At 44.2% G+C, this 24904-nt stretch overlaps 1 long non-coding RNA gene across 1 annotated transcript; it reads left to right on the plus strand.

Annotated features, from left to right (window-relative positions):
• LOC309562525 lies at window positions 1-23240 on the plus strand. The gene is made up of 5 exons (XR_014225637.1): window positions 1-58; window positions 1105-1161; window positions 7526-7657; window positions 13113-13232; window positions 23164-23240. It is a non-coding gene; the product is annotated as an uncharacterized lncRNA (long non-coding RNA).
• Window positions 23241-24904: the final 1664 nt, after the last annotated feature.

The raw sequence follows: 24904 nt of genomic DNA on the forward strand, positions 1-24904 counted from the left end.
TCCTCATTATTGTTCCTGAGCAAAACAAACAGCAGTATTTTGGGAGCAGATAAAAGGAGTAAAAGTGAGACTGTTAACACCACTAAATTGTTATCAGACTTGCCCGATTTTGCCTGCTGGACTACAAAATAGCCTCCCTCCCTTCCTTATGTTATGGAGATGATGAGTGGGGTAGGCATTGTTTTGGCAAGAAGGGAAGAGCTGGGCACAAGGTGACAACATTACCTGGTTTTCAGAACAGCTAAGTTGTCAGCTTAACCAGGAAGTTAGTAGCACACAGGAATCCGTTGAGATCAACAGGTTATGTCACGTACCTGATCCGAGGCCGAGATGCAGAGAGGGCTCCCCTTGCGGCTGAGTGCGGCACACCCCTGGGGTTGAGATAGAGGGTGTAGCGCCCACAGAAGCACTGGTTGCTGGCAGGGTCCTGATGGTAGACAGGCGGTCTCTAGAAGAGTGCTGGGCAGGAATACACCGGACAGTCCAAGGAGGAACCAGGAACAACCAGGCAGTAGGTGTAAGACCGGCCGGGGGTCAAATACAGGGCTCGGCAGGAAGCTGCAACAGGTGCGAGCCAAAAGTATAGCAGGAAGGCAAGAAGCAGACAAGTCCGTGGAAGAGCCAAGATCAGGTACTGGAGGGCAGGTAGACAGGAAGCAAGTCCGTGAGCCAAGCCGAGATCAGATAACGGGAGAGCCAAACTGGAGCAGGGATGGTCAGACGAAGCCGAGGGTCAAAGCCAGGAGAGAGAGCAGACAGGTCAGGAACAAGCCGGGTCAAACTGGAATCCAGGAAGTAGCAATGCTCAGGAAGCAGGAAGAGCTGAAGACAATCCAGCAATCTGATGGGTTGAGCAGAGTGCTTTTATAGGCCAGTGCATTAGTCTATGGCCTGAGTCCATTGCGGCCATGGGAAGTACTGGCAAAGCGGCCAGTGCAGCACAGCCATTTCACTGACAATGAGTCTATGTCCTGAGTCCATTGCGGCCATTGGAAGTACTGGCGGAGTTGCCAGTTGCAGCAGGCCGTTTCTCTGACAGGTTAATTTTATAATGTTTTAATACCCATTATGTTCATTCTTGTTTTTTTTCTTTTCTTTTTACAGTACATTATAACAGCGTGCCTGCTATTTGCTGCAAAAGCTAAGACTACCCGCTCTCGGGTGAGTTATTGTATGGCCATATACGGGATACTTGTTGGAAAAACTGATGGTGTGTGTGTGTGTGTGGGGGGGCAAGATAATTTGTATATGATCTGCTTGTACAGTTATGATGGTAGTGATGGATATACTGTACATGGGTATTTTATTTATTTTTACTTTTACAGTGGGGAAAATAATTATTCAATCCCCTGCAGATTTTGTAAGTTTGCCCACTTGCAAAGAAATGAAGAGTCTATAATTTTTATCATAGGTGTATTTTAAGTGATAGAGACAGAATATCAACCAAAATCCAGAAAAAGCACATGATACAAATGTTATAAATTGAGTTGCAGTTCAGTGAGTAAAATAAGTATTCCATCCCCTACCAACCAACAATAATTTGGGCTCGCACAGACTGGCTATAAAAAGTGCTCATGTGGTACACAGATTAGTCCTGTCAATTTAGGAAGGTGCTCCTAACGACAACTCTTTATGTGTATAAAAGATACCTGTCCACAGAATCTCTTTCTTCCATTCAAACCCCACCATCATAGGCAAGACCAAACATCTGTCAAAGGACATCAGGGACAAGATTGTAGACCTGAACATGGCTGGAATGGGCTACAAGACCATCAGCAAGAAGCTTGGTGAGAAGGAGACAACTATTGGAGTGAATATTTGAAAATGGAAGAAATACAAAAAAAATAAAAAATCAATCGCCCTCGGCCTGGAGCTCCATGCAAGATTTTGCCTCATTGGGTAAGGATGATCATGAGAAGAGTGGGGGTTGAGCCCAGAAATACACTGGAGGAACTTGTGAATGATCTCAAGGCAGCTAGGACCACAGTCACCAAACAACTCTTTGGTAATACAATACGCCGCCATGGATTGAAATCCTGCAGTGCCCGCAAGGTCCTCCTCCTCAAGGAGGCACATGTACAGGCCCGTCTGAAATTTGCCAATGAACATTCAAAGGATTCAGAGAATCATTTGGAGAAATAAAAATGCTGACTGTGACCCTTAGAACACTATCCCTAAAATCAAGCATAGATGTGAACAGTGCATATGTATAGCACTGATTTCTGCAGTAATGTCACTGGTAACCCCAAAAGTGTCAAAAATGTCAGTCAAGGGTCCGATCTGTCCGCCGCAATGTCGCAGTCCCGCAAAAAAAATCGCAGATCGCCGCCATTACTCGTTAAAAAAAAACAACAAAAATGACAAAAATCTTTCCCTTAGTTAGTAAACGCAATAAATTTTGCGCAAACCAATCAAAATACGCTTTTTGCGATTTTTTTTTACCAAACATATGTAGCATAAAACAAATTGGCCTAAAATGTTAAAAAATTTTGATTTTCACATTTTTTTTTTTGGGAATTTCATATTAAAAAATATTGTTATTTTTGCAAAATTGACGCTCTTTTTTTGTTTATAGCGCATGATCAAAAAATAGCACAGGTGATCAAATACCACCAAAAGAAAGCTCTGTTTGTGGGAAATAAAGGACGTCAAATTAGTTTAGGTACAGCGTCGCACGACCGCGCAATTGTCCGTTAAAATCACACAGTGCCGAATCGCAAAATAGGCCCTGGTCAGGAAGGGGGTAAAATCTTCTGGGGCTTAAGTGGTTAAAATACACCTATGATGAAAATTATAGACCCTTCATTTCTTTGTAAGTGGGCAAATTACAAAATATGCAGGGGATCAAATAATTTTTTTCCCCCAGTGTATCATTAACCGATTTACATGTTCCAAATAAACTGCATACTGGGATCCTTCTAGCCCAAATTATTTCTCACACCTTTTTATCTCTCTATAATTTGCTACCCCTTCCTTTTTTATGATTTGGGATCGGTGCCCTGAAATACCTTTTAAATTCTGCTCCTGCCCACACTCCAGTGCTCTGTGCTGGCAGAGCTGAGTGATAGCCACACCCCTCAGCACAAGTTCTTCATACAAGAGGAGAGGGGGTATGTGTCACCAGGCATGTCACTGATAAGAGAACCTTGTTAACTCTTGTACTTCTTGGACTGACCAGTCATATTTAGACTCTCTGCACAGCTAATATATTAAAAGAATAATATACAGTATCTCACATTTTTGTAAATATTTTATTATATCTTTTCATGTGACAACACTGAAGAAAGGACACTTTGCTACAATGTAAAGTAGTGAGTGTACAGCTTGTATAATAATAACAGTGTAAATTTGCTGTCCCCTCAAAATAACTCAACACACAGCCATTAATGTCTAAACCGCTGGCATCAAAAGTGAGTACACCCCCAAGTGTAAATGTCCAAATAGAGCCCAAAGTGTCAATATTTTGTGTGGCCACCATTATTTTCCAGCACTGCCTTAACCCTCTTGGGCATGGAGTTCACCAGAGCTTCACAGGTTGTCGCTGGAGTCCTCTTCCACTCCTCCATGATGGCATCACAATGCTGGTGGATGTTAGAGACCTTGCAATCCTCCACCTTCCATTTGAGGATGCCCCACAGATGCTCAATAGGGTTTAGGTCTGGAGACATGCTTGGCCAGTCCATCACCTTTACCCTCAGCTACTTAAGCAAGACAGTGATTGTCTTGGAGGTGTGTTTGGGGTCGTTATCATGTTGGAATACTGCCCTGTGGCCCAATCTCCAAAGGGAGGGGATCATGCTCTGCTTCAGTATGTCACAGCACATGTTGGCATTTATGGTTCCCTCAATGAACTGTAGCTCCCCAGTAACAAGCAACTAGGTACACTGTCGGTGCTCTGCACCTATTCCCTGCACTCTGGTTGGTGCAAACCTCTATCCAGCTCAGCTTGTAGATGAGAACAAATAACTCGGCAACCTTCTAATGCTTCAGCCATGCAGCCCCTCACTAGACCAGGGTGGTCTGGGAACACTGTGAAACGACAAACAAACACAAGGGCGCATCGGCCTAGTGCATTATCCTTAAAACAGGTTTATTAAAATACTGAATTAAAAATACTCACAAACGAGTTCTTGATAAAAGGCACATCAAACAAGGTATAAAATCCTCAGCATCAAAATCGGGATTCGAACGTCCCCCGAAGCTGTACAGGCTAATGCACTAGGCCAGTGCGCCCTTGTGTTTGTTTGTCGTTTCAAACTGTAGCTCCCCAGTGCCGGCAGCACTCATGCAGCCCCAGACCATGACAGTCCCGTCACCATGCTTAACTTTAGGTAGGACACACTTGTCTTTGTACTCCTCACCTGGTTGTCGCCACACACGCGTGACACAATGTGAACCAAATAAGTTTATCTTGGTCTAATCAGACCACAGGACATGGTTCCAGTAATCCATGTCCTTATCTGCTTGTCTTCAGCAAACTGTTTGAGCTTTCTTGTGCATCATCTTTAGAAGAGGCTTCCTTCTGGTGCGACCAATTTGATGCAGTGTGCGGCGTATGATCTGAGCAATGACAGGCTGACCCCCCATCCCTTCAACCTCTGCAGCAATGCTGGTAAGACTTATACCTCTATTTCCCAAACACAACCTCTGGATATGACACTGAGTACGTGCACTCAACCCCTTTGGTGCACCATGGCGAGGCCTGTTCTGAGTGGACCCTGTCCTGTTAAATCGCTGTATGGTCTTGGCCACCATGCTACAGCTCAGTTTCAGGGTCTTGGCAATCTTCTTATAGCCTAGGCCATCTTTATGTACAGCAACAATTCTTTTTTTCAGATCCTCAGAGAGTTCCTTTCCATGAGGTGCCATGTTGAACTTCCAGTGACCAGTATGAGAGAGCGAAAACAACAAATTTAACACACCTACTCCCCATTCACACCTTAGACCTTGTAATACTAACGAGTCACATGACACCGTAGAGGGAAAATGGCTAATTGGTCCCAATTTGGACATTTCCACTTAGAGGTGTACTCGCTATTTTTTGCCAGTGGTTTAGACATTAATGGCTGTGTGTTGAGTTATTTTGAGGGGACAGCAAATTTACACTGTTATACAAGCTGTACACTCACTACTTTACATTGTAGCAAAGTGTTATTTCTTCAGTGTTGTCACATGAAAAGATATAATAAAATATCTACAAAAATGTGAGGGGTGTACTCCCTTTTGTATGGTTATGAACATGGAAGTTGATAGTACATCGTCTGTTTTACTGCATATATATTTCTATGACTTTATTTGGGCTTTAACCTTTTACTGTCACCGACGTCGAAAGCACTACACTACACATACTGCATCCCCTGAAAGTGTGTGTAAATCTGACAAGTTGACCGTTGGCTGTTAGATAAAAGTGATCCCTTCCATACATCCCAATCATGTTTCCGGGGCTCTGCATGCCCATAGGCGGACCCCGGACAAGCATGGCGGATGCTGTAGAATAGAGGAAAGTGAGACTAGCAAACGTCCATTTGCTGGCCTCCTTTTTCTGTTACTACCCCGGGAGCATTGTGTAAATATTCACTTCCGGGTCCATGTGTCACTTTCCTAATCTTCACTGCATTCGTTTAAATGGAGAACAGGTGGGACATTTGGGGTATTTTAGACCCCTGACATCTCATTATGACAACGTGTCACCAAAAACATCAACATTCAAAATGTAAAAAAAGCGCAAGCAATTAAAGTCATACCCAAGCGCTTAGAACCCTCCCCGGAAAATTTTTGAGCCCGCCAGAAAAAAAGCATGCATCGGGGCTCCTATTAATGAAACCGTTGATTGTGCTACACATTTTACATATTGCTGCACACACCAGAGTGAGAGCAATAATCCTAGGGCCATTATTCACGGTAACTCTATGACCTGTAGGGGGTTTTATGGAAAATATAGGCTACTGAAGTTTGCCATCATCTAACAGGCGCATGCAATTTTAACACTTGACGTGTTGGGTTTCTATTTACTCAGCACAACCTCATTTTTTTTTTAACCAAAAAATTGGGTAATATTATGCGTTTATGTGCCCTAAAATTAACTTTAGTGTATTGTAAACTGAAATTTTGCGTTTCGTAAACTCTTGCACTGGTATTGTGTGACATAAAAAAATTGGAACTACCACTGTGACGGGAGTCACTTTGGGCATGGGGGTTGTGGACCCCAAATTCCTTTAGAGAGGTCGGGGGGCACCATGCCCAGCCTTATGGGGCTCTCTTATGTTTAAGTCACCCTGCATCTGTTATGGATGCAGGGTGACCAGGAGGGTGGTGAACACTGAAATTATGGTTTGGACTACTACAAATGGGACAGTCATATTCAGGAATAATGTCTCCCTTGTAAAATGACGATTTTATTCCCTGTACAGTATGAGGTCTCTGACCAGGAAGTATAACTCCTAATATGGTCATTCCAGGAAGTTCAATGACTGTCTAACAATGTTGCTTTTGTCTGAGGTGGCTTTCCATTCATCTATTGTCAGGTGTGCTAATAAACTCACCTGCTGTCTGCTAAGGGATGTATTGACACTCAGAGTAATGTGTATTGAGGGCTCGTTAGGGAACCATTGTTCTGTGTCTGGCTATTGTGTACATTGATTGCCCCTGGGGGGCTTCTGTCTCTTTGCACATGGCAGTCCTTCTGGTCAAGCTATCTGACCAATCACTGCTGACTCATTTTCAATTCCTCATTTGCATGGCTAAGGAGGACCAGAAGGGGAACTGCAGGTACTTTACAATTGACCAATAGGAAAGCAGTTGTTGGGGGCAGGATGTTCCAAATTCTGTATAAAAGTGTGCTGTGTTCTTCCAATAAATTGTCTTCCTGTTTGAACTTACATACAGCCTGCCTGGTGTGTGTTCTAATGGATTCCGGACGGCACATAGCTGTAGTTCGGATCCCGGATCCTTGGTTGACCGAACCATCAGACGTTGCGATCTGCAAGCTGACTCACTAGAAACAGAGGAGTGTCGGGAGAGCGGAAGCGAGCGAGCAATGGTGTCTGCTTTTTAGAAAGATATATGATGCTTAGGAGTTTTAGGTGATCTTCAGGCCTCAAATGATTTTTTAAACGTGTAAAAATGCAGAAACAGCTGACAGTTATTGGGTTATAAATAACCTGCCAAAAGGTGTGGAAGGAGCTATATAAGTGAATACAGAGAAAGCAGCTGTACAGACACACCTTTGTGTCCCAATTTGACAGTCATACGGGGGCGGGGTAGTAGCCCCAAATGCAAATTGTTTGCGTTTGGGGCCTTGCACCCACCATTTCACACCTGTCAAATTAGGACATGGGGCTGTGACTATATAGCCATTGTGTCTGCATTCCCTTACATAGGCTGCTTGCATCCAGCTCTAGGTGGCTCCAGCGGCATAAACAAATACCTAATTTTTATTCTGGTGTAAGGGGCACATTCAGTCTTCATATCAAGTTAATGGTGGAATAATATACATTTTAATATATTATTAATTTTTATTCTCCAGGTCAAAACTTCAATAGCGTTTGACATCTTATCAATGATTCTCAGTGGTATAGGACTGATATTTAATACCAGGGATATGAGTAAATATTGTAATAATAGTGGAACAAACTCTGGATGTCACAGCAGAATGCAGGTAAATTTTATAGCTACTTTAAAAAAAAAAAAAAAAATGTATTATCTTTCTTGTGCCTCTATATGTAACATTTAGGGCTCCATTTATAAAGCAAGGGCCTTACTGAGGCCTATCGCTGCCTTAAAAAAATATATTTAAAAATTACATATACAGCACCCTCTAGTGTAGAGTGATAGGTGTACATCGTTGTAAGCCAGGGGCGTAACTACAGGGGTTGCAATTGCAACCGGGCCCCATGCTCCAGGGGGCCTGTGCAGCTCCCCTGTATATCTGGATAGGGGGAGCGGCAGGGGGCAGCATGTAGAGAAATCACTGTCCTCCTTTTTTCCTCCTGTAGCTGCAGGAGGAAAATGGAGGAGATTGGTATCTCTGTATGCTGCCCCTGCTGCTCCTCCTATCCAGTTCACTTGTGTTCTGCTTTCTCTGGGCCCCTGTGCGCTCCCCTGGTCCCCCCCCCACAGTGCTGCCGGCTTCCTCCCTCCCCTCTCCTGCCGGCTGCTGCAGGGGATGTGTCACATTAGAGAACCAGGAAGGGGGTCGGTAAATATGTAATTTACCAGCTCCTTCCTTTTCTGAATGGACAGAGTCATAGTCAGTGACATTGTAAAAAAATAAAATAAAATGATAAAAAATAATACAATTAAAATACCAAAAAAATAAAAACTACCCAGCAAAGGTCCCACTTGTGACCGGGCCCTGGCATTCCACCACTGTGGGGAGGCCCCAAGATGGCAGGAAGGGGGTCCGTTGCGGGACTGTAATAAAGGGCCCCACAACAAGAGTAAAGGGCCCCAGGATCAATGGGAAGAGCCCCAGGCTTGAAGGGAAGGGCCTTGGGTCAGAGATCTGGGGGGGCCTTCATTGTTTCTTGCACAAGGGCCCTGAAGGTTCTAGTTACGCCTCTGTTCTAAGCTGTAGTGTAGGTAAATTTAGCCTGGCTATGAGCCAGGCTGGGTTGAATCTGGGTCAGGGTTAAATGACTCAGGGAGGCTGGATGACTCATCAAGCAGTACCTCTGGTACCTCCCCCTACTTGCAGGAACCTTGTTGAAGCTTTGAGAAGAATGGGTGGGGGGTTTAGGTGGAGCTGCTTGGAGTATTGAGGAGGGCCCCAGCCAGTACCCAGCAAATAGGCTGGCAGGGGGTTGGCACCTCTTAATTACTCTGGGTCATGCCGGCAGCGGTGGACGATGAAGATAGAGTGCTGAGGAGGCTGTCGGTGTCCCCTAGTCTGGGGGGGGGGGGGACCTCAGGCCTGGGGCTTGGGTGTTAGAGGGATCCTCTAATTACACACGGAGGAGTCCTGTCCTAGATGCACAGGAGAAGGAGTTAGGACAGCGGGAGAGAGTCAGCGTGTCCCGGAGATCTCTGGGGAGAAGTCATCCAGGTGGCTAGTGAGTGTGCAGTCTAGGAGGACTATGGAGAAGTAGCCAGGTGGGCTAGTGAAAGGGGCAGCTGCAGCCAGACGGCTGGCCCTTAAGAGGTGGTGCTGGAATCAGTAGCCACAGGAATGTAAACTGGACACTGAACTTTGCTACACAACCCAAGGGGCCTGGGGTCCCTACCTGTAAAGGGCATTTGCTTCAAGATCTGACTGTTGCCCTTTTGTCAGATTAACTATTAGTGTGCCAATTAGGATTTCTGCAAGCAAGTGTGCTGGAGGAAGCAGTGGAGTGTATATAGACTGTACATAGGAAAGTTGCCCTAAAGAGCACTTCTAAGTCAAGTGGGCATCTCATAATATCCCTATCCAAGTTTTATCCCCTCAATAAAAATACAAAAAACAAGCACTGGACTGTCCCTATTCACCAGCGGCTCCTACATGGTGTGCGCTACACATTTAAAAAAATCAGCAACATGCTTTACAAATGTTTATCATGTTTTGCTTGCTTCAGGATTCCATACTAAGAGGAATGGAAGTGGGGAGTCGGGAGGCATTTCCCGGAGCACTCTGCAGTAATAAGCAGAGGGAATTCCATGATAAACAACAGACTCCACACCATGGCCTACCTTTAATAAATGGGCTGTAAAATGCAAACTAAGAGTGGGTAACAATATCTGCTCTCTGTTATAAATGGATACTTAATGTGGTTAACTGCTTCAATACAAGGCCCTTTTACCTGCCCAGTCCAGTTTGCAGCTTTTAGCACTCCCCCACTTTAAATGGCTGATGCGCAGTCGTGCAACACTGTACCCAAATAACATTTTTATAATTTTTTGGTGGTTTTAGATTTCTTTTGGTGGTATTTAACCACTTCCCGACCACCCGCCACCTTTTTACTGCGGCAGGGTGACTCTCCTGCGCAAACCAATGTAGACCTACGTCGGTCGCGCACGGGAAGCTAGGCAGCGAGTGCATGCCGGCGGCGGCGCGCTCCCGCCCCCACTCGGCAGCAGGGAAGCCGATGAATGGATCAGGAGGCACCGATTGCCGCCTGACACCCACGATCTTTTACCGCTGAGGGAGAAGGACGGTCAGATGTTGTAAACACAGCTGACCGTTCTTCTCCCTGAAATGATCACGGAGCGCCTGTGATCCTTCTATATAGGATCACATGCCTCTATGGTAATTTTTAGAAGCCACGCCCCCCACAGTTAGAATCACTCCCCTAGGCTCACATTTAACCCATTGATCACCCACAGGGTTAACCCCTTCCCTGCCAGTGTCATTATTACAGTAACAGTGCATATTTTTAGCACTGATTACTGTAGTAATGTCACTGGTCCCCCCAAAAGTGTCAAAAATATCAGTTAGGGGTCCGATCTGTCCGCTGCAATGTCGCAGTCCCGCAAAAAAATCGCAGATCGCCCCCATTACTAGTAAAAAAAATAAAAATAAAAATGACATAAATCTTTCCCGTAGTTAGTAGACGCAATAACTTTTGCGCAAACCAATAAAAATACGCTTATTTCAATTTTTTTTACCAAAAATATGTAGCAGAAAACAAATTGGCCTAAAATGTTAAAAAATGGTGATTTTTAAATTATTATTTTTTGAGAATGTCAGATAGCAAAATGAGAAAAATTTTGTTTTTTTTCTGTTTTTTCAAAATTGTTGCTATTTTTTTGTTTATAGCTCAAAAAATAAAAATTGCAGAGGTGATCAAATACCACCAAAAGAAAGCTCTATTTGTGGGAAAAAAAGGACATAAATTTTATGTGGGTATAGCACTTCACGAATTGTCCGTTAAAATAACGCAGTGCCGAATCGCAAAATAGGGCCTGGTCATTAAGGGGGAAAATCCTTCCGGTCTTAAAGTGGTTAATCACCACTGGGTTTTTCATTTTATGCTATATAAATAAAAAAAGACCAAAAACTAAAAAAAAAAAAAAAAAACATGTTTTTCTTTGTTTCTGTTAAAACATTTTGCAAATAAATGTTTCTTCATGCATTTAGGCCAAAATGTATTCTGCTAAATTTTTTGGTGAAAATAACCAAAATCAGTGTATATTATTTCGTCCGTAGGAAAGTTCATAAACTATGGCATGGTAAGAAATCAGCAAATATTCACCTTAGCTGCTGCCTGTACTGGAATGCTGATCTGATTCTGAAACATGTTCTGTTGAAGCTTAGACAAAAATGGACACTGCTGGAATGTCAATCAATGAATTCCCCTGCGGCTCTCACTGGTTCCTTCCTCTGACCTCCATGTTAATACTGACTCCCGTGCTAAGTGGAGGTCAGGGAGAGGAACCAATGAGGGCTGCAGGGGACTGAGGTGATCGACACTCCAGCTGTGTCCATTTTTGTATGGAATTCCAGTACAGACTGCAGCTAAGGTGAATATTTGCTGATTTCTTTTACAGGTATGGCCTGGTTTTTAGTGATAGGGTCATTTTAATTATTTATTTATTTATTTTTTGTATAAGTAGTCCAAGATATCTCATTGGTAATCAAAGTGATGAGCAATAAGAGCTGCAGGGGAATCAGGAGATTGACATTAGAATCAGCAGAAGATTTCTCAGGACCAGAGCAGAGTTTGGTGGTACAAGTAGCAGGCAAGGTACCAACAGTCCATTCACGCCAGCAGTGTTGGCTGCATTTGGTTGATGCAATCCGAATGCAAAAGCAAGACAATTTGCCTTATGTCCTATTGCTTAGGTTTACATCACATTCAGTTCAGTGATGTCCCCTGGGTGTTGATGCTTCTCTATGCAATGCTGGTAGCTCCTACCAGGCTGCAGTGGTGTAGCGTGGGGGGTGCAGGGAGGGCCGGACACACTGGGCGCAACATCTGGGGGGGTGCATCCGCAGTGTCACTCTGTCTGACATACACAGTTCACACACTGTCTGTGGCTGCCTCCATCTTTACGCTGGAAGATGTCCAGTGCAGCCGCCCTATGGCTGAAAATGGCGGGTTGGGGTGGGGCTGGACTGTGCCTCACCTGTCCATTGGTGTAGGGTGGGGTGGCGTTGCAAGCCAAACCCTGCCTATGCCGCCTCACCTCACTGCTCAGTCAGTTTAGCAGCGAGTGAGTCAGCAGCCTGGCGCTGTCACAGAGTGGGTTTTTTTTTTAATCACCTGATTAGAACCAGAGGCTCTAATAGGCTTCAAAAAAGGGTGGACCCAGGGGCACAGAGCAGTGCGCCCCGAGCCCACCCATTGTGTGACAATAACGAATGAAAATTCTGCATTGAAAGGGGGCACGCTGGTCATTCTGCATTGAAAGGGGGCACGCTGGTCATTCTGCATTGAAAGGGGGCACGCTGGTCTCTCTGCATTGAAAGGGGACAGGCTGGTCATTCAAACTTGTATTTAGATGCATTTTACTTTAATTACATCAGTATTTTCATGACAAACAATACGTGTGCTTAGGGGGTAAGGGTTTCTTTAACTAATCTAGTGGAAGAGACTTGAGTGCTAAAATCCCGCTAGTTAGGGGGCGCAAATTACCTGCCTTGCCCCGGGTGCTGACAACCCACGCTACACCACTGGAGGCTGTCCTAGGTAATGTCCACATGTGATGCTCAGCCTACATGATTGAAAGGGCTGAAATCCAATGAATGAAAGGGGTAGGACTGGGACAGTCAGGGTAGATAGAAAAAGTCTAGATGATATTGGATGCCGTCCAGCCAGGAAATAAGGTAGGTTCTATCTGACTTGCTGCAGCTTCTAATGCACACAGTGAAATCAGACTAAACTTTTTTAACTGTACAAGACTAAAAGTAAGGTTGGGAAGACCTACTTTTAGGAATCAGTTTTGGGCTGCTGAAAATCTTCTCAGACAATCATAAAGGCTCCATTTCACTTGTCAGCTGCCAAGGTTGCTCAGGCACGGGTAACTGAGATGTCTGGAGTTTACTCTTAAAAACCCACATTAACACCAGAAACACATCCATGAATCAGCAGCAAATAATGTGAATGGCATATGTGCCCTGGTAAACACTAACCAAAATGCTTATTTGTATCTTTTTTTGTCTATTTAATATTTGTATTAATTTTCTGTCTGCACAGTTTGGTGCCATGGATACCACTTACATCCTCATTAGTTCAAATGTGGTGCTGCTATGTTTGTGCCTAGCTGCCTCTGTCATTGGGATCCACGTGCTGTGTCTACCAAGAGAAACACCCCCGGTAAGAGACCTAAGAATGAAATCGAAACATGGCAATGGGGCTGTGCTTGCAGTCTAATGCCCCGTACACACGCAGCGATTATCGGCCGACCGATCGTCCGTCTTTTGTCCAGAGTGGTGTTTTGTTGGTTGGAATGTGCCTAGACTGCACACGAATTTTCTCGCCCAACAAAAATCTACTTCAGAAGTGATGTCATGTGTTAGTTTGATTTCTTTGTGTTCTTTCTTCTCTGAGCATGCCCAGTCTTGCTCATAAGATTTTTCCCTGTCGAAATCTGTACTGACTGCACGAAAATCGGCCGTGTTTTGACGGCCAACAAAAATGTTATAGTCTGCACACCAGATTTTTTTCGGCCGAAAAGTCGGAGTCGGTTGTCGGAAGCATCATGCTAACAAGCCGAAAATCGGCAGATCGGACGTTGGACGAAAATTCCCTGCCAATTTTCGACGCGTGTGTACGGGGCTTAAGGGTCATGAAAATAAATTCCTAGAAAATTAATTGTTTATTGACTGAGATCCTTAGCATAGAAATGTTTAGTTGTTTCCCTTATTAACACGATAAGCAAGACCAAGAAGTCCAACTTAGAAGTCCATTGCTTGCTGGAAGAAAGTCCAACCACAAAAATTAAATAGTTCTCACACATTGAGGTGGTGTCCCACCAGCTGGTGAACTCTCTAAATGGAGCTCTGTGTCCCAAGAAAACACAGGACCATGTGCGAGAAGAACTTAACAAAAAAAAAAACTAAAGAATGGTGCAAACTTCATTGTCTTCAAGCTCTAAAGTCTTCAGCAGAATCATCAGCATGTGGGCATGTGCTTGGTTGTCCTAGCTGTAAGCCCAAGGGGTTCCTAAAGCTACACCAGGCAGTGGACGGGTTCACTCATCCTGCATATGGGGTACCTAACCTTTCCATGTACACGCTCATCAATGCCCTGAGACAATGCGGAGGGTTGAGTTTAGGTGAAATCAACCTTAAGGCAGGCCCCCAAGTTAGAGATAAGCCGTTTACCGAGTGCAAAAAACGTACATACAAATGTACATAAATGTGAGTCCCAGTGAAACATGTTGTCCCATTTCACTGCACACCTTGACTGTGAATTACTGAAATTAGGAGGGAGACCACTGAGCCTATGCACAGTCCACCCATCCAGCGTACTTCTGCCACCTCACTCCCAATGCGGTCCTGCAGAGCACCTGCACAATTCAATACAAGAGTGTCCCTCATTTACTATTCTAGGTTGTGGCTGTTCAGACATACCTTGTAAACAGTGCTTTAAGTGGGCCGGTATGCACTGGTACTCAGTACCGCCACTTCCAAATATGGCTCTTGAGCATACCGCCTAAGTGTACCAGTAAGCTAATTTTGGACATCTGCGCCCTCAATTGCCCTCCCCCCAATAATATTTTCCACTCCAGAGCCAGACCAGTCACCACCAGTGAGTACCCCTGCTCCGGAGTCCCAGCCCAGGCCAAGGGGGGTGCTCTGTGGGGACCCTGATGTGGGGTGGGGGAATGTATAGACTATAATAGAGTTACTTAAAGCACTGCTTGTAAAGGTAATAGTCCATTAATGGTGACAGTCCATAGCTTGGCAGTCTCCGGAAAGCTGTCGCCTTTGTGAGGACTACAGGGCCAAGCAATCCCCTTCCGCAGTACGATGTCACGCATCGCAGCACTGGGATCCAGCAAGGCCCTTGGTACCCAGCCTTCTCCCTTATATATCAGAGTCACAGTCAGGTAGGCTGGGTCCAGAAAGCATAGGAAACCAAACAAAAGAAATGTAATCTTGTAATTTGTCCTGCCTTTGATAGCCACTACTGACACACCTTCAGTTGTGTCAGATGCCTTCATCCCACACTGCCCATTGTGGTTTCATCTGCTGGACCCTATATCACTACAGGTCACAAGGAGTGTGTTGGATGTGAAGGATCTAATGGAGGTTTTAGTGCTTGAAGACAGCATATTTCGGACAGGCCACCCACCAGAGAGGTGAAGATCCAGATTCCTCTATTGCAGGGACCATTCTTTAGATTTATTTAGGAAAGGGACACCAAACCCACCTCTACACTACTGAGTAGCCCCCCAGTACATCCACACTTTGGCAAGCTCCCTGCCCATCATATGACATAGCTTAGGCCTAGTGGTTGGCTGCCCAGAACACTGCCTTATAAAAGGGTGGCAGGATTACCTGTTGCCCCCACACTGAGACATGTTGGCTTTATTAAGAAGGTGAAGGGATTGGGGTGGAGGATGATTAGTCCACAAATTTGCTTTTAAGTCATCTTGTCACATATTAACCACTTGACCTCCCGAAGATTTACCTCCTTCGTCACCAGGCCATATTTTGCGATACGGCACTACGTTACTTTAGCTGACAATCATGCAATGCTGTACATAAATGAAATTATATCGTTTTTTTCCCCCCAAAACATATAGGGCGATCAAAGGGTTAAATATGAACCTAACCAGTGTTTATGTGTGCACTGTGAGGTACTGTTACTGTGGAATATGCTGTTTTTTATTCCCTGCCTTCCAGAGAAACAAAAACCAGCACATCTCTGCTGACAGGACAGAGTTCTGTCTTTTTTACATAGGCAGAGCTCTGTCCTGTCTTCCTCCTTGTCAATCGGCTAGTGCAGGCGGTCATCCATTGGCCAACACCTGCTGATCCGCTTGGCGCGCAAGTGACGCGCATGCGCGTGCCCTACCCGGAAGAGCAGAATTACGTATGTATATGTGATTCTGTGCAGCTGGCCTGCAATGTATCAGTAAAACTACAGTGGCTGGTCGTCAACTGGTTAAAATAAATTTCTCTTTCATTCATTGACGGACACAGCTCCTTAGGATTCTTGACCGTTGGGTTATACTGCCCCTACAGGAGTAGGACACTAGGCAGAAAAATAACTTTACTACGCCTATGGGCAGTTCCAGGTGGTATATTCCCCCTCTCTGCTATAGGTACTCAGCTTTTTTCTGCCTAGTCAGGAGAAAGGACCTAGTTCCTGGGTTCTCTGGTCATGCCATTTTTTTCCCCTTTTAAATGGCTTTTTTTTCTCCCGTTCTCCCAGACTGGGCAACGGACTGGATAATCTAGATCCAGTGGTCACCCCAGTCTGGCCAGCAAGTGTGGGCCACCTGGCCACGCACTCCCTGGTGCATACCTTTATTCAAGGGGTTCGACATCTGACTCCACAGGTGCGGTCTCCCCTACCGCCTTAGGATCTGAACTTGGTGCTTTCAGTTCTCTTCTAGTCGAATTTGAACTGTAAACAGATTTCTGAAATCAAAGACTGTGTGTGTTATTAGAGTACCATTTGGAAATATTGCTGTTTTTGTTAAGCCAAAGATGATTTAAAGAGTCGTAATCATTTGATGAAGATTTTTCTTTTGTTTGTTCACTTTGCCTCATTCGAATAAAAAAAAAATCTAAGGTTTTCGATTCGACCGATTCAAAATGTATCGATTCCAATGTTTAGAATCGAAAAAATCAGTAAATTCAAAATAGACATAAAAACGAATTCCGAATACGAATTCCGAACACAAATTGAAAAAATTGACCGAAATTTAACAAAACGAAATAACTAGATTAACAAATCTAAATGAAACCAAACAAAACCTATTTTTTTCATCAAGCACATGTCTACCCAGTTATATTATTATGTACATTTAGGAAAGAATCCAGGCCTTTTTTTAAAGCAATCTACTGAGCTGGCCAGAACCACCTCTGGATGGAGTCTATTCCACATTTTCTCAGCTCTTGCGGTGAAGAAACCTTTCCTCTAGACTGTTTTCCTCTCACACCAGTTGTACAAAAAATTGGCCAGTACGTTTGGCACTGTGTGTGGCAGAGTTAACGCAGCAAAAGAGGCAATATTGTTGCAGGACACAAATACACTTAGACAAGTATACTCAGATAACACCCCACTTCAATATGTGGTATTGGGGGGCCACTGGTTTATCACACCAGTTCTACAAATAATTGGCCAGTAACTGTTGTCACTGTGTGTAGCAGAGTTAACGCAGCAAAAGAGGCCACATTTTTGCAGGACTAAAATACACTCTTATAAAAGTATACTGTTAAATAACACCCCACTTCAATATGTGGTATTGGGGGGCCACTGGTCTATCACACCAGTTGTACAAAAAATTGACCAGTGAGTTTGGCAGAGTTAACGTAGCAAAAGAGGCAATATTGTTGCAGGACACAAATATACTTATAAAAGTATACTCAGATACCCTTTTGTAGTATTGCTGCAGAAACGCTGAACACACCAGTCACAATGCTGCACAGTGCACAATACAAATCTGTTACGAACCTCAGCGTAAAAAGGAATGAAACCACCGTTTAGTGGATGTACCACCTTTTGCAGCATGTACGAATTACCCCTGTAGCACGCCAGCATACGAATAATCATCCAAAGAGAGCCCCAAATAATCGAACGGCTTTCTGTATAATAAATCCCCCTCCAAAAACGAGACAAAGCTCCGAGTTGAGGATAAAAACAGGAACTGTTTATTACATTCCAAGACATACAGTTACACACAGCTAAGGGGCACTCCCCTTAGCCTTGCAGGGGGGGGGGGGGGAATGAGACAAGGACCAACCAACAACCAATGAGAACTGAACATTTGTACATTTGAAACAGGCAGTCTTAATACACACCCCCTGCGGAGGGATGTCTCCAGCCCAGCTGAGGCTATTGTCTGTATCATGAATCCACACACTTAGACACAGGAACAGGAGGGGGGGGGGGATGGGCTGTAACATTACATTAACTCAATGGCATGAGTCCTGCCATCTTCCTTTGTTCAGAGGATGAATAAAGAGGAAATAAAATGCAATAAAAGTGCAATGTCCCAAACTCATAGGAAAATGACACAAAGGGTTTTACAATCCAGGGACAGGGTGATCCGTCACCCATAGTGACGGTTAGTACCGTCACATCTCTTCCCCCCAAAGGTAGACTAATTCCAGGTACCAGACCTCCAACTGGTCTGTGCCTGAATTAGTCGGGTAACAAGTCCCAAAGAGTCAATCCAGGGAGTTCCAAGTAAATCTGCCATGGCCCTCCCCTCCCAAACCAAAACCTATCCCAGATGACCGCACTCCATCCAAACATTCAAGCATCTGGACCTCAGAATGTAAGCAGGTCTCTGTGATGTGGGCCCAGGATCTGGACCGGCAGGAACGCTGAGGTCAAGTGGCCTAGGTCGTTCCCCAGTAAGACATCGGTGGGGAGCTCCTGTATCAACCCCACATCAATCATACCAGACCCAGCACCCCAATTCAAGTGGACCCTCGCAGTGGGTATCTGGTGCACCCCTCCCCCTGCTACCCGTACCACTACTGAACCTCCAGTTCGGGCGGCATCTGGGACCAAATGTCGCTTGACCAAAGTGAGAGTGGCTCCCGTGTCTCGGGGACCTCGCACAGGCTTTCCGTTTAACTGGACAGATTGGCAATGGTGCTGGCGGTTCTCTGTAGCGGCTTTCACTGGGTCAGCTTCGTGAAGGGTACCCAATTGCATCTCGGTGGGTTTGAATATTGGTATGACTGGGGGAGCCTCTGCGTGATAGTAGGGGACCGTTGTCTTTACTGGAGGGGGTGACCCTGGTCGGATCCATGCAGCTTGGTCCCTGCTCTGGGTACAGTCTCGTTGGTAGTGCCCAACCTGCTTGCACCTGTAGCACTGTATTCCACTGTGGGATTGGTATCTGCGTGCCTGCGAGTTGGAGGAGTCCCCCCCTCTCTGTGGTAGGGGTGGTCCAAGATTGGTAATCCGGGGCTTGAGCATTGGTCTGAGGCAAGGTTGTTTCTGCCTGTGGCCATGGTAATAGTGGACGGCTTGGACCGGGTTTGCTTCATGGAGGACGCCCCAACATTCCTCCTGCTCAATGCAGTGAGCAGCAGGCTGGTAGTTGCGTGGATTTCCGCCGGCTGGCCGTCTCCATGACTGCGCCTGGTTGGCTGTGTTCAACGGGCACTCCGGCCTTTTGTGCCCAAGCTGTTTGCATCCAAAGCACCGGATGGGTTGCGAATAATCCCTGGAGTTAAAACGGGGTGGCTGGGCATAGCTGTCGGTTGTAGGCAAAGCCGGGGTGTGGTGTGCTGGAGCCTGGTAAATAGTAGTATTGGTGGGTGCTGCTTGTCGGTATTCCACCCTGGCAGGAGCTTTGGGCACATTATCATCCAGCTTACGAGCGTCTGTATATTCATCTGCCAATCGAGCGGCTTCCGGGAAAGTGGAGGGTTTACGGTCCCGGACCCATTCTCTGACCCCGGCAGGTAATTTGTTGAAGCAATGTTCCAACATAAACACTTGTAAGATCTCCTCCCCAGATACAGCTTGGCATCCTGCCATCCAGTGGGTTGCTGCATGGTGTACTCTGCATGCCCACTCCATATAGGAGTCACTCGCTTGCTTGGGGGTCTCTCTGAACCTCCGCCGGTATACTTCTGGCGTTACTGCATACCTGGCCAACAGGGCATCTTTAACGGCCTGGTAATCTATAATGTCCTCCTCTGGGATGGCCCGAAAAGCATCGCTGGCCCGGCTGGACAATTTCCCAGAGAGGATGGTGACCCATTTGTCCGTGGGCACCCTGTGTAAGGTACACTGCCTTTCAAAGTCTGCCAAAAATCCATCAATCTCCCCCTCAGATTCCACAAAAGTTTTAAACGCAGCAAAAGGTACCTTCTTTCTTCCCACATTATTATGGGGTGCCTCCGCTGCTGCAGCTCCTCTTCCTTGCAGTTGGGCTGTTACCTCTGCTTGCACTCGTTCCACAATGTCAGCTGTAGGGTTGGGGCCAAAATGTGCCAGCCTTATTTGCACTGCCCGGTTAAATTGTATTTCCTCGGGTGTTAAATCCAAGATGCCGGTCACATTAGCTCTCTCCCTTTCTTGTGCTGCATCCATCTCCAACAATTGAGCAATAATCTCTCTTTTCTTTAAATTACCTGCTGGTCGTCCTCTGCGTTGCAATAACTTTTTGAGGGTAAACCGTTTCAGCTCCTCATACTGCATCGGTAGCTGTTCTGGGCGGTGGGACTCATCCCGTCGCTTGCCACCAATTGTTACGAACCTCAGCGTAAAAAGGAATGAAACCGCCGTTTAGTGGATGTACCACCTTTGCAGCATGTACGAATTACCCCTGTAGCACGCCAGCATACGAATAATCATCCAAAGAGAGCCCCAAACAATCGAACGGCTTTCTGTATAATAAATCCCCCTCCAAAAACGAGACAAAGCTCCGAGTTGAGGGTAAAAACAGGACTGTTTATTACATTCCAAGACATACAGTTACACACAGCTAAGGGGCACTCCCCTTAGCCTTGCAGGGGGGGGGGGGGGGGAAATGAGACAAGGACCAACCAACAACCAATGAGAACTGAACATTTGTACATTTGAAACAGGCAGTCTTAATACACACCCCCTGCGGAGGGATGTCTCCAGCCCAGCTGAGGCCATTGTCTGTATCATGAATCCACACACTTAGACACAGGAACAGGAGGAGGAGGGGGGGGGGGATGGGGGAATGGGCTGTAACATTACATTACATTAACTCAATGGCATGAGTCCTGCCATCTTCCTTTGTTCAGAGGATGAATAAAGAGGAAATAAAATGCAATAAAAGTGCAATGTCCCAAACTCATAGGAAAATGACACGAAGGGGTTTTCAATCCAGGGACAGGGTGATCCGTCACACATAGTGACGGTTAGTACCGTCACAAAATCCACTATAATATGCTTTCTATATTCGAAAGTATATTAAAAGTGGATTACACCCCTATATAGTGCACTGCACATCTATAACAAATACCAGTCCTTAAAATGACTTTTGTGGACCTTAACAGAGCGATTTGTGTAACTGACAGTCTGTCCCTGCTACACACATCCAACCTCTCCCTACACTGACAAAAAGCAGAATGTGAAATAGCCGCCAGGTCAGGTCTGATTATAAGGTAGGGGGACTGTCCATGTACTGAAATGTTTCAATTGGCTGTCCCGTTCCACCTGATGGCTGTGTCATGGGTCAAAGTTCTCCCCAATGTAAACTAATATGGCCGCCACGAAACAACGCCATATGTTCACAAAATCGCCGGGCTGCGAACAAGCAAAGTTCGCCGCAAACCGACCGCCGGGCGAACCGCAAAGCCATCTCTACCCACCAACCAAAACTAGTGGTGTGTAGATGAGGGAGGAACAGGGGGATTGCCAAAGAGTGTAACCACTGGGGTATGTGCCGAACGTAAAGGCCATTTTCTACAGCTTGTGTCCTATATGTGTACTGAGTGAGGGAGGGTTGGGCTCAAAATAGCTTTGCGGTAATTTAGAGGAGTCCACAGGATGAGTTCCATTGCAAGTGGAGAGCAAGCCTGGGCTTCCAGTGGGACCCAGTTAGGGCGATAGTATCAGCTATGAAGTTGGCATAGCTGAGCTAGTTTGCTAGCTGTGTAATATTTTTAAAACAGTTTTTAAGCTGATTTTAATAAAGTATACTGCAATATGATACCATGTCTTTTCTTTACTACTTTCTCTACTTTGGTGTTAAATACCGGAGTTCTGGCAGCAGATAGCTGCCATAACCCCAATATTTTCTTACACTGCCAGTTGTCCACTTTCAGGCCACGGGATCACTTTTATGGGCGGCGGAAGAGGCGCCCATCCCCTCCCGCCACTTCCCGATTGATTTCCCGCTTACCAGAGCCGTCCGTAGCAGGGAAAACGATCCGATCTGATCGCCTGATGGGCAGGAGTGAGGGCAAGATGGCCTTGGAGGTCGTCAAACGTCACTTCCGCCCAACAGCCTTAAAGTACCCAATTTGTTTTTATTTTTTTACTTCTTAGTGTAAATGTGACATCTGAGGTCTTTTTGACCCCAAATCTCACACTAAAGAGGACCTGTCCTGCTTATTTCTATTACAGGGGATGTTTACATTCCTTGTATTAGGAATAAAAGTGATCACATTTTCTTTTTTTTTAAAGGGAGAGTGTAAAAATAAAAAATAGAAGTGAAATTAAAAAAAAATAAAAAATTAAGCGCCCCGCCCCTCCCAGCTTGCACGCAAAAAGCGAGCGCATATGCAAGTCTCTCCCACATATGGACACAGTGTTCAAACCACACATGTGAGGTATCGCCGTGATCATTAGAGCGAGAGCAATAATTCTAGCACTAGAACTCCTCTGTAACTCTAACCTGGTAACCTGTAGAAGTTTTTTAAAAAGTCGCCTATGGAGATTTTTAAGTACCAAAATTTGTCGCCATTCCACGAGCGTGCGCAATTTTGAAGAATGACATGTTGGGTATCAATTTACTCGGTGTAACATTATCTTTCACTTAATAGAAAAAAATTGGGCTATCGTAACTGTTTTCTTATTTTTTATTTTAAAAAATTGTTTTTTCCCCCCAAAAATTGCATTTGTAAGACCACTGTGCAAATACGGTGTAACATAAAGTATTGCAACAATCTCCATTTTATTCTCTAGGGTCTCTGCTAAAAAAAAAAAAAAAAAAAAAAAAATATATATATATATATATATATATATATACTGTATAAATATATATATATATATATATATATATATATATATATATATATATATATATATATACACACACTGTATATATGTGTATATATATATAATATAATGTGTGGGGGTTCTAAGTAATTTTATAGCCAAAAATACAGATTTTATCTTGTAAACAACAAGAGTCAGAAAAGTGCTTAATAAGGATGTTCACTTTTGACACTTCTTGGACCTATTTTGGGTATCATCTCCCTGATGAGGACGCACTGTTATTCGTTGTATTATGAGTTGTGTACGAGCGCTGCACTTTTTGTTTATTTCCCTTTTTTTTATGACTGTGGTTTTGTTCATTTTTATTACACAACGGTATGACCTATTTGTTTCTTTATATTTCCAGCCGGAGGTGATAGAAAATTATTTCATTCCACCAACAGTTCCGCCGGAATTCTTCCAAACCTCTTTCCAGCTCCCACCAGTGCCACCACCACCATACAAGGAAAGCGAAGATGACGAAACACCGCACTAGAGACACATTTGTGCGCCTTTGAACAATTGTGATATTAAGGGAGTTTGTCAGATGCAATACACAATTTTTACTTGTGACTTTATTTGACATTGAGAGTCACTATAATGCCAGGCGTGAAGAGGGTGTAGATAGAATCTAACATTCTACACAGAACAGTACTGCAGAAGTGCTCTGATTGAAAGAGAAGCTCAGAATGAACTGGATGCATGAAATGTGATACAACAGAAGCTCATGGATGCCGAACTGCGAACCCCACCCCTGTAATTCTGTTACAGCATATCATTACTGGTGACAATGTGAAGTCAATGATTGAATGATGTTGCAAGCAGGGTAAAGAGGGTAAAATTGATACATTAAAGCACAAATGTCTAATTATAATACTATATATATATATATATATATATATATATATATATATATAATATATATATATATATATATATATATATATAAATAAACATATATATATATATATTTTTTTTATTTACACACATATGTGTATATATATATATATATATATATATATACTGTATATATATATATATATATATATATATATATATATATATATATATATATATATATATATATATATATATATATATATATATATATATATAATGAGCTTTCACCACCAGCCCCAGGCTACAAAGCCTGAACTTCTGATTGGTGGAACCATTACATATCTTTGCTGTTTGTTCAAATGTATTAACCACCAGTTCTCACTGACAATTTATAGAATAATGTTTCTTTGAACAATGTTCCATGCTTAGAGAAATGTAATCTATTTTTTGTTCTGTAACTAAGGATCCACAGGAGTGAAGACTCCTAATTCCGAGACTGCTTCGGTCTTACTAACTTTGCGGAATCATGCTGATTGGCTTCATGGCAGCCAATCAAGCTGATCACATGGGTTTGTTTGCAAAATACACCTATTGGCTAAGCTGTCACCTTGCCTTGGACAGGCTTACATTCTCACTGTATCAAACAGCAGGGTGCAGCTCCACTAATAACAATGATCAGTCCAATAAAGGAATGTCCATATATTAAAAAAAAAAAGTTTTATCTGAAAGAGTCCCCACACCAAATGCTGTGAATCCTGGAAGCACACGTCACCGCTGTGAAAAAAAGAGGGGGTCCTGCTTACCAGATTGTGTTGACTCTCAAATTATAGAGAAGTCAACACACGTAAGTAGAAAGCCCATGTGATCGATCTATGGCTGGACCAGAAATCCACTGTGTCATCTGAGTTGAAGCAACAGTTCACCTCCTCTACAAACTCCTATTACACTCCCAGCCAGGAGGTAAACAGACACACCTCAGGAATGTAAAAATACTGACAGAGTAAGAGTTCTTAACAATTTATTTGGATAAAACAAAGATGTACACTCACTGTATAAGAACGGATAAAAACAAATCTTTCAGTAAACAATGATGGCCATGGTGTAGCGTGTTTGCGTCATGTCGTTCCGGCCTTACGCATTTCATCATCAATAGACGTCATTAATTGGAGTTTGGAGCATAGAAACTTGTTTGGTGCGCTGAAAACTTTGCTGCGCTGAAAAGCGCACTTGTGGACATTAATACGCGCCAACTGCCCTTAATCCCATTT

The sequence above is a fragment of the Pelophylax lessonae genome, assembly GCF_965119305.1.
Source record: "Pelophylax lessonae genome assembly, chromosome: 9".
Classification (NCBI taxonomy): domain Eukaryota; kingdom Metazoa; phylum Chordata; class Amphibia; order Anura; family Ranidae; genus Pelophylax; species Pelophylax lessonae.